This window comes from Mytilus californianus, unplaced genomic scaffold (genome assembly GCF_021869535.1).
Source record: "Mytilus californianus isolate M0D057914Y unplaced genomic scaffold, xbMytCali1.0.p SCAF_10, whole genome shotgun sequence".
Classification (NCBI taxonomy): domain Eukaryota; kingdom Metazoa; phylum Mollusca; class Bivalvia; order Mytilida; family Mytilidae; genus Mytilus; species Mytilus californianus.
In genome coordinates, this window is record NW_026262582.1 from 62,390,578 (window position 1) to 62,406,724 (window position 16,147).

At 32.4% G+C, this 16,147-nt stretch overlaps 1 long non-coding RNA gene across 1 annotated transcript; it reads right to left on the reverse strand.

The window, feature by feature from the left end:
- Positions 1-6,877: 6,877 nt before the first annotated feature.
- Positions 6,878-15,531, reverse strand: LOC127718355 (uncharacterized). The gene is made up of 3 exons (XR_007989772.1): positions 15,150-15,531; positions 14,052-14,218; positions 6,878-7,422 (listed from the first exon to the last, which is right to left on the reverse strand). It is a non-coding gene; the product is annotated as an uncharacterized LOC127718355 (long non-coding RNA).
- Positions 15,532-16,147: the final 616 nt, after the last annotated feature.

Genomic DNA, 16,147 nt, shown 5'->3' on the forward strand with positions numbered 1-16,147 from the left:
AATTATATTTAGGGAAAATGTCTTTTTAATTTCTGAAATTTCTGTAATCTACAAATAGAATTTGCAACCATAATTACCCATTTAAATACATCCTAAAATTCTTTTTTAAAACAGTTAGTTCTCTCTTGATGGCTGTATTTTTGACATTTTCACCTGTTATGTCTGTTTGATTTGTTCACACATCGTTGTCAATATAATGGAATTTGATGTGACTGTCATACAAGTGAGAGGTTTAGCTAGTTATAAAAGCAGGCTCAATCCACCATTTTCTACATAAGAAAGTGCCTGTACCAAGTCAGAATATGATAGTTGTTATCCATTCATTTGATGTGGTTGTGCTTTTGATTTTGCCATTTGATTAGGGACTTTCCGTTTTGAATTTTTCTCAGAGTTTAGTATTTTTGTGATTTTACTTTTTTCTAAAAACAAATTGGCGGCAAATCACCTCAAGACAATACATTTCGTTATACATGATTTAAAAGTAGTGTAAGGGATGTAATTCAAACGTAACATGCATGTACTTAAATAAGTAATAGTCCATCAAACAGGAAATCATTGTTTTCCCCCTAATTCCTAATTGGTTTAAGCTATAACCCTCAAAAGCCAATCCTAACCATCCTTTTGAGGAATGGAAAATCGTGGTATAATTTCAGAGAGATCCATACAATGTTCCACAAGTTATTGTCTGGAAACTAGAAAAATGTTTTTTTGGGCCCCTTTTTGCCTCCTTAAATACCTAAACTGTTGGGACCACAACCCCTTAAATCAACCCCAACCTTTCTTGTGTGGTTATAAACCTTGTGTTCAAATTTCATACATTCTATTTACTTATACTAAAGTTATTTAATTATTTAATGTAAATTTGAAAATAATTGATAATCATTATGAATGTCAAAAGTGTATATTTAATTTTGAAATGTTTTGGTTGTGTTGATAAAAAAACATGTTGCAAAAAAAGACTAGATTTGTCCAAATGACACAAATGGCCCCGTCTCAAAAAGTTGAAAAATCTGCAATTTCAACAACACATGTGAACACAAACATGATGGTAGTCTCACATATCAAAATTCTGCTCAAAATCTTCAGGCTTTAAAAAACTCCATTTAACTGTGATTTTCGACCATTTATCAAAGTTCAAAGCCTGTAATTTTGGGGAAAATTAGCAAAGCGGAACTAAACATAAACTTGATCTGTAACTCATCATGGTTAACTCACATACCATAAATCAGCCCAATATCTGAAGGCGTTTAGAAAAAAACCTGTATAACTGTGATTTTCAACAATTTATCGAAGTCCAAAGCCCGTAATTTCTGCAAAAATAGTAGAGCAGGACAAAACTCAAACTTGATCTGTAACTCATCATGGTTAACTCACATACCAAAAATCAGCCCAATATCTGAAGGCCTTTAGAAAAAAAAGTCTGTATAACTGTGATTTTCAACAATTTATCGAAGTCCAAAGCCTGTAATTTTGGCAAAAATTAGCGGAGCAGAACGAAACTAATACTTCTTCTAAAACTCACCATGGTGAACTCACATACCAAAAATCAGCCTAATATCTGAAGGCATTTAGAAAAAAAACCCGTATAATGGTTTGTTGCAGAATGACGGAATGACAGAATGATGGAAAGATGGATTGACGGAATGATGGAATGACAGACAAGGGTAAAACTATATGGCTCCGACAGCTTTGTTGCGAGGCCATATTTGTTGCGGGGCCATAAAAAGCTTCATCATGTGTAATTGCTAGTTCATGAAGATCAAAAATGTTCTCAACTTGGAAGAAAAACACAGCACTTGGTATCATTCCAACATGAACTGTACAGAAGCTGCTGCTTAATTTGATGAAAAGCCACAACTCTATCTAGCTACTGAGAAGTGCTACAATGTTTATATATAAGCAGCACATAAACAGTAACAAGAAAGGCTGTTAACCTGTGAACTTTTAGACGACAGCAATTTCTCAATATTTAAACTTATCAGATTGATGTAGAAAACAGAAACTACATGAGACAAAACAGAAACTATACTTCCAGACCAGTACACCCTGCCCTTACTATGAAATCACATTCTCTCACAGATTAACTCCCTCTCTATATTCCGCTCACAATCATATACCCTCACCCTCTCCATCATTCTATTTTTCTCCCTCCCTTTCTCACCCTTTCACCCTATCATAACACCCTTAACCACCTACCACCTAATACCCCTTCTGCTTCGTGTTAAGTCCCTATGAGAAAATTGGGTTAGTAGATGAATTCGATATTATAAGATGTACCAGATATGGAAGATCTTAAGTTTTAGAAATGTGAAGGAAATTTAGAACTGATTGATATCAAACATAAATATATGAACCTGAGCCACTTTTAGAAATGTAGTCTTATTTTCTACACATAATGGTCATCATAGCATTCGTACAAAAGATTAACAGCCAACGTTACAGAAAGCCAAATTGTGTAATGTAAATTTGAAAATAGAATGCTGTTTTGATTGATAAACATTATGGAGGCCAAAAAGTATATATCCCACTCTTAATTTGAAGTGTTTTTGGTGTGTTGATTACAAAATATGTTGAAAAAAATGAAAAAAACATAAATGAAAATTGCCAAATGGTATAAATCCAAATAGTTCAAAAACACATAAAACAAAAAGCCAAATGAAAAATGCCAAAGTTTAAAAATGCCAAATGGTATTAAAAATACCTGTCTGCTTGTACTAGCCAGCCGGCCTGTGGGTTAGCTGGACTTTAAGGTGCTAGTTCACCAAGACAAATGCCCACAGTAGGTCACCTATCTTTTCCTTTTGGAGTACCAGTTTTTAAGTCTTTGATTTGACTTGGGGCTCAACATTTAACTAAAAAAGACAAAAAAAAAAGGTCTCCTGTATAAATTAAAAATTTGGTCTTAAAAGTAAAATATTCCCTTTGTCCCCCACACCCAAATGGATAAAATAATGTAAAAAGTCTCTCATTTCCCAAATAATCATAAAATGACCTGCCTCAACTTATAAATTAGGATAAAAACAGTAAAATATCTCCAATTAAAATTTAGATAAAAACAGTAAAATATCCCTAATTAAAATTTAAAAACAATAAAATATCCGATTAAAATTTGGATAAATGCAGAAAAATATCCCCAATTAAAATTTGGATACAAACAGTAAAATATCCCTCAATTAAAATTTGGATACAAACAGTAAAATATCCCCAATTAAAATTTGGATAAAAACAGTAAAATATCCCCAATTAAAATTTGGATAAAAACAAATAAAATACTTTTTTCCCCTTAAAAGCATGTTACAGAGATTCACATGCAGACTGAGCTACCTCGCTCTCAGTTTGTTCCAGTAAAAACAGTAAAATATCCCCAATTAAAATTTGGATAAAATAAAATATCCCCAATTAAAATTTGGATAAAACTGTAAAATATCCCCAATTAAAATTTGGATAAAACAGTAAAATATCCCCAATTAAAATTTGGATAAAACAGTAAAATATCCCCAATTAAAATTTGGATAAAAACAAATAAAATACTTTTTTCCCCTTAAAAGCATGTAACAGAGCTTCACATGCAGACTCACCTCACTCACAGAGCCACCTCACTCTCAGTTTGTTCCAGTAAAAACAATAAAAATATCCCCAATTAAAATTTGGATAAAAACAGTAAAATATTCCAAATTAAAATTTGGATAAAAACAGTAAAATATCCCCAATTAAAATTTGGATAAAAACAAATAAAATACTTTTTCCCCTTAAAAGCATGTTACAGAGCTTCACATGCAGACTGAGCCACCTCACTCTCAGTTTGTTCCAGTAAAAACAATAAAATATCCCCAATTAAAATTTGGATAAAAACAGTAAAATATCCCCAATTAAAATTTGCATAAAAACAAATAAAATACTTTTTTCCCCTTAAAAGCATGTTACAGAGCTTCACATGCAGACTGAGCCACCTCACTCTCAGTTTGTTCCAGTAAAAACAGTGAAATATCCCCAATTAAAATTTGGATAAAATAAAATATCCCCAATTAAAATTTGGATAAATTAAAATATCCCCAATTAAAATTTGGATAAAAACAGTAAAATATCCCCAATCAAAATTTGGATAAAAACAGTAAAATATCCCCAATTAAAATTTGCATAAAATCAAATAAAATACTTTTTCCCCTTAAAAGCATGTTACAGAGCTTCACATGCAGACTGAGCCCATCACTCTCAGTTTGTTCCAGTAAAAACAATAAAATATCCCCAATTAAAATTTGGATAAAAACAGTAAAATATCCCCAATTAAAATTTGGATAAAAACAAATAAAATACTTTTTTCCCCTTAAAAGCATGTTACAGAGCTTCACATGCAGACTGAGCCACCTCACTCTGTTTGTTCCAGTAAAAACAGTAAAATATCCCCAATTAAAATTTGGATAAAAACAGTAAAATATCCCCAATTAAAATTTGGATAAAAACAAATAAAATACTTTTTTCCCCTTAAAAGCATGTTACAGAGCTTCACATGCAGACTGAGCCACCTCACTCTGTTTGTTCCAGTAAAAACAGTAAAATATCCCCAATTAAAATTTGGATAAAAACAGTAAAATATCCCCAGTTAAAATTTGGATTAAAACAGTAAAATATCCCCAATTAAAATTTGGATAAAAACAGTAAAATATCTGGATAAAAACAAATAAAATACTTGTTCCCCTAAAAAGCATGTTACAGAGCTTCACATGCAGACTGAGCCACCTCACTCTCAGTTTGTTCAGTAAAAACAATAAAATATCCCCAATTAAAATTTGGATAAAAACAGTAAAATATCCCCAATTAAAATTTGCATAAAAACAAATAAAATACTTTTTTCCCCTTAAAAGCATGTTACAGAGCTTCACATGCAGGCTGAGCCACCTCACTCTGTTTTTTCTAGTAAAAACAATAAAATATCCCCAATTAAAATTTGGATAAAAACAGTAAAATATCCCCAATTAAAATTTGGATAAAAACAAATAAAATACTTTTTTCCCCTTAAAAGCATGTTACAGAGCTTCACATGCAGGCTGAGCCACCTCACTCTCAGTTTGTTCCGGTAAAAACAATAAAATATCCCCAATTAAAATTTGGATAAAAACAAATAAAATACTTTTTACAATTAAAAGCATGTTACAGAGCTTCACATGCAGACTGAGCCACCTCTCTCTCAGTTTGTGCCAGGAATGGCAAAAAATATTTTGACTGAGCCATCGCACATCAGTCAAACTGAGCCACCTCACTCCCAGTTTAACGTACCAGTAAGAATGGATACTTGATACGTATGATCGGGGGACGTTCCTATACCTAAAAGGGAGGTATAGTATCTGTGAACCCCAAACACAGAGCGCGGCTTAACTTCGTCATACGTATACACAAGTATCCAATGCTAACTGATACATAACGTTGTCATGTTTTTCATGTCAGTCACTGAAAATAATTTTTATGTTACAACTGAAATAATAACAAAAACCTTGATTCCAAGTTGCCTGTGGTAAGAAGTGAAATAATATCAAAAACCTTTATTCCAAGTTACCTGTGTTAAGAAGTGAAATAACCTCTCTGTAAAATATATCTAGTTTTGAAATTCTTGATGGTTTTCTTAAGGATTGAAGAACATGTGGCATTCCGGTAAACACAGTGTGACAGCAACTCAACTATAAAGTTAAACCAGAAAGATATGAAAATGTAAAAAGACAATCTTTCAATCAGTTTAATTGAGGTCTGGAGCTGGCATGTCAGTAACTGCTAGTAGTCTGTTGTTATTTATGTATTATTGTCATTTTGTTTATTTTCTTTTGTTTCATATTCTGACATCGAACTCAGACAACTCTTAAACTGAGTTTCACTGTGCGTATTTTTGTGCGATTTTTTTTTCTACATTGGCTAGAGGTATAAGGGGAGAGTTGAGATCTCCAAAAAACATGTTTAACCCCGCCACAATTTTGTGCCTGTCCCAAGTCAGGAGCCTCTGGCCTTTGTTACTCTTGTATGATTTTCAATTGTAGTTTCTTGTGTATAATTAGGAGTTTAGTATGATGTCCATTATCACTGAACTAGTATATATGTTTAGGGGCCAGCTGAAGGACGCATTAGGGTGCGGGAGTTTCTAGCTGCATTCAAGACCCATTAGTGGCCTTCAGCTGTTGTCTGCTCTATGGTCGAGTTGTTGTCTCTTTGACACATTCCCCATTTCCATTATCAATTTTAGTCTTTAATCATTACTTTTTCAAATTATGACTTGGATTGAGAGTTGCCTCATTGGCACTCATACCACATATTCTTATATCTATTTAACAATGAATTGTTCTTAGGTGGAAAGTCATTTTACTATATTTATTTGAATTTCAAGATATCTCATATAATATATAAGATATGTTATATAATATATAAGATATCTAATATATGATATCTTATTTAATGTATAAGATATCTTATTTAATATATAAGATAGCATATAATTTCATTTTTATACATTATGTTATATATCAAATGAGATATCTTATATATTATATAAGATATCTCATAAAGTATACAAGATATATTACATACTTTATAAGATATCTTCTGAATTTTATAAGATATCTCATATAGTTTAAAAGATATTTTATAAATTTTATGAGATATCTTAAAAACTATATGAGATATCTTATAAACTATATAAGATATCTTATATAATATGTGAGATATCTTATAAAATTATATGAGATATCTTATATAGTTAATGAGATATCTTATATAGTTTATTAGATATCTTATATAGTTTATTAGATATTTTATAAGATATCATTGGCATTTAAGGATAGTTACTCTCATTGGCAACCCTTCCATATATCCTTATTTTTTATATGGTTGAGAGATAAATGTAGTTTCCTGTGTGTATAACTGTGCATTGAGTTGCACTTTCAGGCTAAAAATAGACTTGATAAATTTCTGGCAGCACATCTATCAAGAATTAGCATATGACAATTTATTCTGTTATAAGTTTCAAGAAAGAAAATACAAATTTGTCTATCTTTTATGTTGTTTTTGTTTATTCTAAACATATAAAACATTTTCATAATTCATTTAAATGAGCAAAAATTCTTCAATTCATACCAAGAATGTACCGTTTTAAACAAATTCTACTGAAATCTGAAGAATACCGTACATTAGTTCTTCAGTCTTTAATTGCATACAAATGTTTGTCACAGACTAGTATCTGCCTTGTAAGTGTTCATATGAAAAATACCACATTTAGGTCATACAAATGCTAGTCCAGATAACATCCATGTAGTCTTTGAATTGTTTGATTATTGTCTCATTTCTGTTAAGGATTCACTTCTAATAAAATTGACCTTATTCAAAGATGACGTGTTGACAACTCCTCTTCAACCAAATTGCTTGTTCTGAACTTCTCTCAACATACTGAAAAGTAAAAATAACATTTATTATCCCTAAAGTATGCGTTTAAGTTTAATCAGCCATTCATATGTAAAGTTTAGTTTAATCAATTTTGAATAATTGGTAAATGATTATAAAAAAGATGTGGAATGATTGCCAATGAGACAAATCTCAACAAGAGACCAAATGGCACAGAAATAAACTACTTTAAGTCACAGAACATGGTCATAGATAAAAGGCTCCAAAATTACCATAGTAAAATAATTCAAACAAGAAAACTAATGGCCTGATATAAGTACAAAACTAGAGGCTCTAAAGAGCCTGTGTCGCTCACCTTGGTCTATGTTCATACTAAACAAAGGACATACATAATAGATGAGAATAGAATTCATGACAAAATTATGTTTTGGTGATGATGATGTGTTTGTCAATCTTACTTTACTGAACATTCTTGCTGTTTCGATTTTCTCTATCTATAATGAACTTGGCTCAGTAGTTTCAAAGGAAAATATTTTGTAAAAGTTTACAAAAATTTACATAATTTACGAAAATTGTTTAAAATTTACTATAAAAAGCAATAACTCCTTATTGACCGTTTTGGTCAAGTTGACTTATTTGTAGAACTTACTTTGCTATACATAATTGCTGTTTACAGTTTATCTGTATCTAAGATAATATTGAAGATAATAACCAAAAACTGCAAAATTTTCTTAAAATTACCAATTCAGGGGCAGGAACCCAACAACAGGTTGCCTGATTTGTCTGAAAATTTCAGGGCAGTTAGATCTTGACTTAATGAACATATTTTAATGAATGAGATTTGCTCTAAATGCTTTGAATTCAGAGATATTAGCCAAATATTGCATTTTACCCCTATATACTATTTTTAGCCATGTCGGCCATCTTGGTTTGTGGACGGGGTCATTGGACACATTTTTAAAACTACATACCCTTAAGATGATGATTGCCAAGTTTGGTTAAATTTGTCAAAGTAGTTTCAGAGGAGAAGATTTTTTTACAAGATTACTAAAATTTTTGAAAAATGGTTAAAAATTGACTATAAAGGGCAATAACTCCTTAAGGGGTCAACTGACAATTTAGGTCATGTTGACTTATTTGTAGATCTTACTTTGCTGAACATTATTGCTGTTTTCAGTTTATCTCTATCTATAATAATATTCAAGATTATAACCAAAAACTGCAAAATTTCCTTAAAATTACTAAATCGGGGGCAGCAACCCAACAACAGGGTGTCCGATTTGTCTGAAAATTTCAGGGCAGATAGATCTTGACCTGATAAACAGTTTTACCCCAGTCAGATTTGCTCTAAATGCTTTGGTTTCAGAGATATAAGCCAAAATCTACATTTTACCCCTATGTTCTATTTTTAGCCATGTCGGCCATCTTGGTTTGTGGATGGGGTCATTGGACACATTTTTAAAACTACATACCCTTAAGATGATGATTGCCTAGTTTGGTTAAATTTGTCAAAGTAGTTTCAGAGGAGAAGATTTTTTAAAAGATTACTAAAATTTTTGAAAAATGGTTAAAAATTTACTATAAAGGGCAATAACTCCTTAAGGGGTCAACTGACAATTTAGGTCATGTTGACTTATTTGTAGATCTTACTTTGCTGAACATTATTGCTGTTTTCAGTTTATCTCTATCTATAATAATATTCAAGATTATAACCAAAAACTGCAAAATTTCCTTAAAATTACTAAATCGGGGGCAGCAACCCAACAACAGGGTGTCCGATTTGTCTGAAAATTTCAGGGCAGATAGATCTTGACCTGATAAACAGTTTTACCCCAGTCAGATTTGCTCTAAATGCTTTGGTTTCAGAGATATAAGCCAAAATCTACATTTTACCCCTATGTTCTATTTTTAGCCATGGTGGCCATCTTGGTTAGTTGGCCGTGTCATCGCACACATTTTTTAAACTAGATACCCCAATGATGATTGTGGCCAAGTTTGGTTAAATTTGGACTAGTAGTTTCAGAGGAGAAGATTTTTGTAAAAGTTTACGGACAACGGACAACAGACGACGGACGCCAAGTGATGAGAAAAGCTCACTTGGCCCTTCGGGCCAGGTGAGCTAAAAATAGGCACGTAAACACTGAGATTACTATATAATAATACTATGCTTTGGGGTAGACAACAACCTGAACCATTGATCTTTTGATTCTTAAACCTTCACCCCAGTCACACAAACACACACACAGTCGATGCCTAATGCAGAAGTTCTGTTCTGTTCATACTATCGTAACAATATTCAAGAAATTCATATTTTCTTATATCCTCTACTGTAAAATCCCTACCTGCTTAGGAATTTGAATTAATGTGGTCATTACACGCAGATCTGAGATTACTGGAAGATAGTTGATTGATTTATTGCTAAACATCCAGTGGCAAATAGTTTTGCATGATCAGGACAAAAACAAATTTACGATACTAGTAAATACAACAGTTAGCCACTAGGTCCTGTAATAGGGGTTGTCCAGGATGAAGGTCTGAACTTTTGAAAATGCCATTGGAAAATTAGGGTTTATTGATCTTTATTGGATATATATATAGGGACAGATATTTTGCCTTTCAGCAGACCCCTCAAAGAGTTGTTGCAAGTGTTATTAGCGTGCACAGAGCAAGGCGAAAATTTATTTGGACTATTTTAAGCTTAAGGCCCACAGAGGGTGAAGGGAAACGATTTTCAACTTTTTCGAACGAATCTTTTAACTCATTGGGGAAAAATTGGTTAATCAAATCTAAAATTTCTGAACTTTTAATTATGAATAACTTTCAGATCCAGTTTCATACACAAAGTCAATGATACACTTATTCAAAGTCAAGTCAACGTTTTTTTTCTGCCAATAATATCAGTTATACTCTCATCAACATCAACATTGAGGTGTGGGTGGGTATGAAGAAGGGATAGATTAGAAAGTCGCTCATCTCCGATCTCAGGTAGGACTTGATGCGTCGCATCGCACGGAAGGATCTTTCACTAGTTGCCGATGAAACGGGCATTGTCAATAAAATCAAAATAATCCTATGCACCGAAGGGTACAGATCGGTGTTTGAATACGGACGGGCACCGTATAAATAATAATACGCATTAGAATTACAATGTGTATTTTTTTTTTTTATTCCAAAGGGGTATATAATTGGCAAATTTATGTATAGGCACATGCCTAGTCGAGCCTTAGGTAGCTACGCCACTGAATGTGGCAGCCAAGCGATGCATTTACTAATAAACTGTTTTCACAGAGATATGTCTCTCCTTTTTGTAATTTTGATAATGCAAATGTTGAAATTAAAATAGCAATACTTTAACATGTAAGTTATGCAAATATTCAAAGTCAATGAACCATGACTGAAGGTACATGGCTAAACAATCTCCATGGAATGAGATGTGCCAATGCTAATACAACTGCATACCAAATACCATTGACTTATTATAAGGTGTTCCCTTTAAACAAACTTAAAACAAACATTAACTTGTAAACTATGTAAAAGTTTCAAAGTCAGTGAACCATGATCAGAGATGGGGCTATATAATCTCCATGGAAACAATACTTGCAAATGCCAATACATTTGCATACCAAATATCATTGACTTAACATTAGCAGTTCATCTTAAACTGATCTAATCACAAACTAATACATGTAAACTAAGCAAAAGTTTCAAAGTCAATAGACCATGACTGAGGGGGCAGGGCCAAATATTCTCCATGGAAATGAGATGTGTTAATGCTTATACAACTGAACACCAATTAACATTGGCCTACCACTAATGGTTACCCTTGAACTGACTTAATCACAAACTACAATGTAATACATGTTAACATAGCAAAATTCTCAAAGTCTATAGACCATGACTAAGGGGGCGGAGCCAAATAATCTCCATGGAAATGAGATATGCCAATGCTTATACAACTGCATACCAAATATCATTGACCTACCACTACTGGTACCCCATAAATTGACCTAATCACAAACTAATACATGTAAACTATGAAAAGTTTCAAAGTCAATAGACCTTGACTGAGGGGGCGGGGCCAAATAATCTCCATGGTAATGAGATGTGCCAATGCTAATACATCAGCATACCAAATATCATTGACCCTCCACTAGTGGTTCACCATGAACTAGACCTAATCACAAACTAATACATTGTTGACGCCGCTGACGCCGGAAACAGCATACCTGTGTCTTGCTTTTTGACTCAGTCAAGGCGAGACAAAAATGAGTGCAAATGATTGGCATAAAAGACTAACATTGTTAGACATAATGAATAATATACAGAATTCAATATTTCACAAGGAACAACCATGGAATTAAGGAAAACTGGGTAGCAACGTTCAAGTGCCCGGTATATGGTTTAGCAAAAATTAACACCCAGCGGCTATGGGTTTTGTAACCACGTGTGTTAAACAATCAAAATCCTAGAAGTATACTGAGCCAGGGATAACTTCTTATATAGATATAGGAAGATGTGGTATGAGTGCCAATGAGACAACTCTCCATCCAAGTTACAATTTATAAAAGTAAACCATTATAGGTCAAGGTATGGCCTTCAACACGGAGCATTGGCTCACACCGAACAGCAAGCTATAAAGGGCCCCAAAAAATTACTAGTGTAAAACCATTCAAACGGAAAAACCAACGGTCTAGTCTATATTAAAACGAGAAACGAGAAACACGTATGAACTACATAAACAGACGACAACTACTGTAATCAGATTCCTGACTTAGGACAGGTGCAAACATTTGCAGCGGGATTAAATGTTTTAATGGTACCAAACCTTCTCCCTTTTCTGAAACAATAGTATAATATCACAACATAGAAAAACACACTATAAAATATCAATTGGAAGGCTTAACTCAATTAAAAAACGTAAATTCACACATAATGAACGAATAAATTTGACCTGTGACACCTGAATGCAAATACACAGTTAATAAAAAATTACAAGGGATAAATAATTAAAGTCAAAAGTAAATAAACAGGGCCACACTTAAAAATATTTTGGTTTGCCCAAACCCTACCCAAAGGTAGAGACAGTGGGTAGGTAGGTAGGCATTTTCTTTTCTTTTTTCGGCAACGAGAAATTAAAGTGTCAGATGTTTTTTTATAATATTTATGCCTATCTAATTAAAAAAAAACTGTTTCACATCAGGACAATAAAAGATTTTGAGTAGGCAGCTATTTTCTGGGTAGGTAGGGTTAGGGCAAACACACATATTCTTTTTTATGGCCCAGATTTAAACAAAGTTAAAGTATGATATCACTGTTATATCTATTTACAGGCTAGTGATACAGCAGTTTCACTACTTACACCATTCAGCCACCGAGGCCCCATTATGGCAGATCCAGGGGAGGGTTGCTGGGGTTGGAACCCCCCCTTTTTTTAACAATCAATGCATTTGAGGTCATATAGTTCTCTTACTTTAGATTGCCTTAACTAAATGGTATGAAAGTTATAATACACAATACTTATTACCAAAAAACTCAGTTCAAGTACAAATTTGGGTAGCATCACTTTTACCATTCTTCATGATCAGTTATGTCCCTTTATGCCAATATGTTTTTTCAGTAAAATACAAATCTATACAGTAGGGTCAAAATATTGACCCTAGAAACTGATGAGTATAATACCAGGTAAAATATGGAATTTATGAATATTAGTCCAATAGTCCATGTAGAATATGGAAAATGAATAAAAAAAATATATCTTGAAGTTACTCCTGAATTTCAAATGGCAATTGTTCATAAAACATGTAAACCATAATGCCAAAGAAGTATAAGACCTATGTCTTCTTTTTGTTTGTGACAATGCAAACATTCTATAGCCAATGTCAATGAATTAAGACTGAGATGTAGGGTTAAATAATTTCCATGAAGACAAGAAATGCCAATACTAATCATTCTTATACAATTTTATACCAAAACTACCATTCATTGACTAAAATTTATAAGCGGTTCCCTCTAAACTGGATAAAGCACAAACTTGAACCTATATTAAATTTTTAATTACATTTTTCTGATACTAACTTTTCATAGATTATGAACTATGATGAGGGAACAGTACAATATAATTTCCATAGAAATGAGATGAGCAAATGCTTATAGCATGTATAGGATTGCATACCAATATATTTAACAGAAAAATTTCGATCTGATCTGGAAATTTGAGTGATAATACAAGAACGCAAATGTTTCTATTTCTATTCAATAACTGGTCGTCTCCTGTGTAACAACTTTTTATATGAAGAATCTGCAGATGGTTTGTTGCAAAGCAAATTTTATTGCCACCACCACCTATCTTTTGTCCATAGTTCCTCCCCTCTCCAACAATTTTTACAAAATTTTTAGAAGCTACTTAAGTTATTTACATCTATTAACATTTTATATCATCTTGAATATGCATTAAACATTTGCCACATAACAGTAATTAAACAAGCAATATCTAAGCAGATGTATAGCTGAAGATATGGTATGGGTTTTGCTCATTGTTGAAAGCCATAGTAACATACCATTGCTTAAATCTGCAATATTTGGACTCTCAGGGATAGTTGTCTCATTGGCAATCATAGTACCACATCTTTTTTATTTATGACTATTGATAAAAATCAACCGATCAAGTCTCCTACCTGTAAACTTGGATTAAATCTTCTGTGATGAATGACCTCTCCTTTATATCAATTTCAAAATTCATAACTGCTTCTCCTTATGTCAATCATTGGCTCTCTTCAAATATCCTTTCTATGCATTTAACCATGAAGATTCTTCATTTGATTCATTTACTAATACAAATTTCCTGCAAAACATAAAAACATGTCAATTAGGATAAACAAATAGGCATATTATTTTTAGAATATTTATACAAAACTGAGTAGTTGTGGTAGTATAATAAAAATAAACACATCAGATACTGACCCTGCAATATTAATAATCAGTACAAAGAAAGATAACTCTGTTCATTTAAGATGACAATATCAACGAGATGGCTCTAGGGAGTGTGTTGGTTTGTGCAAACTTGTCATATAAGGGCAATTACAATTTTGGCAAAATTTGACATATTTGTAGATCTTGTCTTGCTGATCATTTTTGCTATTAAAGTGGCTTTCTATCTATAATAGTTAAATGTAAATTATTATTATTGTTTTTCAGAAAAGGAAAAAAAAATGATAAAAGTCATCATTAAACAGTCAATAACTCTAATAATGAGTAGTTTTAAATTTCGTTCAAGTTTGACTTGTTTGTAGATATTGTCTTGTTGATCATTTTTGCAATTTGAAGTTTCTTTAAGCTATAATGTTTCCAGGGGCGGATCCAGCAATTTCAAAAGGGGGGGGAGGGGGTCCCAACCCAGGATAAAAAGGGGGAGGGGGTTTCCAACCATATGTCCCCATTCATTTACATTAAATGTCCAAAAAAAAGGGGGGGGGGGGGGTCCAATACATAATTACTTTTAATTTTTTTGGCAATAACCGAGATATTCAAATATTGTTTGGCATAAATTCTTATAAAATGATTATTTAGACTTATCTGATTGAACCAATATTTTATAAATATGTGCTTTTGTGTTTCACAATAATCTTTCATTTGAACCTTTTATTCTGAAATCATTCATTTGAACCTTTTATTCTGAAATCATTCATTTTGACCATTCATACAAAATCATTAATGTAATACATTCATATCAGTATATTAGAAGGCATGTGAGGTATTAATTATGGAACACTGACCTTATTTGAAAAAAAATCAAAGATGTCCATCAAATTTGAATAAAATTATATAAGGAACAGCACAGCTCCAATCAGTTCAAAATATAAGTAAAGTCTGACTAAACAAAAGAATTTCCCTCCTAAATCGACACATGACTTAATGAACCAATTATCATAAAGGAGATAGAGTTTTCATAGCACAAACTAGTTAAACCTAGAGAGTAAACTAATACTCAATGGATCAAAATTCACTGAGCCATGAAGAAAGAAGTCTTACAATAAATAAAACCACTGATGCATGACTAGAAACTACTCATTAATTACTTAGAATTAAATTTACTAAAATCTGATGTAAAATATAAAAATATCAAAGTATGATACACAAAACAGTATCCAAATTAACATACTACATGTAGTTACCATGGTTACTTGTTTGATTAACATTCAGTGGCAATAACATTTAAATGGAGTACTTCTGAGTTTCCCCCAAAAAAAAACCAAACATTTTCTTTTGAATATTAAAAAAAATATCTGAAGATTTTGTTTTGGTGATTATTTTGTGAATCTTGTCCTCATAATTATTTCTGCTCTGAATTTTTTTATTGCCCCTGCCGCAGTTGAGGGGGCATTAAGTTTTACCCTTGTCTGTCTGTACGTACGTACGTCCCAAAATTGGTTTCGGTTTTCTAACTTTAGTTTGCCTCAACCAAATGTTATGAAACTTGAACACAATGCTTATTACCACAAAACACAAGACAAGTTTGAATTTTGGTGGCATCACTTTTACCATTCAAGAGTTATGCTCCTTTACAAATGAAAAAAAATGCTGAATTTTTTGTTCCGTTCTCCCACTTCAGTTTGACTCAACCAAGTGTGAGTTTTGGTGGCGTCACTTTTACCGTTCAAAAGTTATGTTTTTTTTACAAATAGAAAAGTTGCTGAATTTTTTGTTTCCAACTTCAGTTTGTCTCAACTAAATGTTATGAAATGTATATATAATGCTTATTACCACAAAACTC